Genomic DNA, 1354 nt, shown 5'->3' with positions numbered 1-1354 from the left:
AATATATATAAACCTAAGATCAAATTTTCCTTTCTTAGTAAAAATCCGGAGCGAAGCAGGTGGGGCACCGCAGCACTTGTACCACAATGCACTGCATGGCAGCATTGACCATACACCATATAAGCGACGCCTCTCGCCATCAGAGTGAGACCTCTTCACTTTCCCCTCCTCTACTGTGACGCTGTAGCAGCCGAGCCGCTGCCGGTTCGCTCCCCAACACTCCGCCCGGCTGGCTGCGTGCTGCACACCGTGTTTAACGGGAGACATAAGCAAGACAGAGAGGGCACAGAGGCGAACGAACCTATAGGAGCGGATCTGCGCCTGAACTGTGCAGACTGTGGATTTAAGGAGAGGAAAGGCGGACAAGTTGAAGCTGCTGAGACGGGGAGCCGCTCCAGACTGCTGTCCAGTTAACAAGGTAACCAGCTGACCTGTCTTTTTACGCATGGTGATCAGATAACGCGCTCGGTCACCGGAGATGCACTGTAAATAAAAGAGGAAGGTGAAGAGTGACCTCCAGTTGGTAGTCATTATCATACGACATGACGGCCATCATTAGAAACAGTGTGTGAACTGCATCTCCTCTGTCCTCCTGAAACTTCAATCAGTCTGATACTCCTCTGGGTGACGGCTTCAGCTCCTAAAATCTCCCATAAACACACATCTCTGTGCACACTGAGCTGGATTAATGTGGGTTTCACCTGCATTGTTGAAGGGAGTATTTTTTAAAATGCTGGAGGTGCGTGCTGCTATAAGAGCAATGCTGCTGCTGTCTGTATTAAAAACATAAATATGGATAATGAGATCTTGCAGTGCTCAGGGCTTTGGCGCCTCTGCTTCTTGTGTGCGTGCATCTGTGTGTATGTAATTGAAATGAGACTGTTTGGAAACACACTGTGCGGTTTGTGGGTCCCTCCAGTGTGGCTTCCCATGTCGCCTCGTGTCTCAGTGCATTCTGCCCCAGCATGACATTCCTCTCTTTCTCTCTCAGTGAGCCTTACTAATTTGTTAAAAAACAATTCTTGCATGTAAAAATATCATTTCTGCTGAAAAATCGCCTCTCCTTCTCTGTTTCTTTCTCTTTTTGCATGTGTGTGTGACCATGGGTGTGTGCACATGTGTGTGTGTGTCCCTGTGGGCAGCAGAGGCGTCTCATTCCCAACAGATGTTGAGGGTGAAGCTGTGAAATGCATCTGTGGTGAGATAGAAAGAGCCCTTTAGGAGCAATGTAATTGTCACCACTGGTATTTAACTCTCTCTCTCTCTCTCTCTCTCTCTCTCTCTCTCTCTCTCTCTCTCTCTCTCTCTCTCTCTCGCTCGCTCGCTCTCTCACACGCACACACAACACACACAC

The 1354-nt window shown here is 48.6% G+C and overlaps 1 protein-coding gene across 1 annotated transcript in view; it reads left to right on the top strand.

Moving 5' to 3' along the window:
* Window positions 1–232: 232 nt before the first annotated feature.
* The window catches only part of jupb (junction plakoglobin b), a 313084-nt gene continuing 311962 nt past the window's right edge, over window positions 233–1354 (top strand). The window contains exon 1 of the mRNA XM_050068714.1: window positions 233–418. The gene's annotated coding sequence lies outside the window, so the exon portion shown is untranslated. The remainder of the gene's footprint in view (window positions 419–1354) is intronic.

This window comes from Epinephelus moara, chromosome 18 (assembly GCF_006386435.1).
Source record: "Epinephelus moara isolate mb chromosome 18, YSFRI_EMoa_1.0, whole genome shotgun sequence".
NCBI lineage: Eukaryota > Metazoa > Chordata > Actinopteri > Perciformes > Serranidae > Epinephelus > Epinephelus moara.
This window is presented reverse-complemented; position numbering and strand designations above follow the sequence as displayed.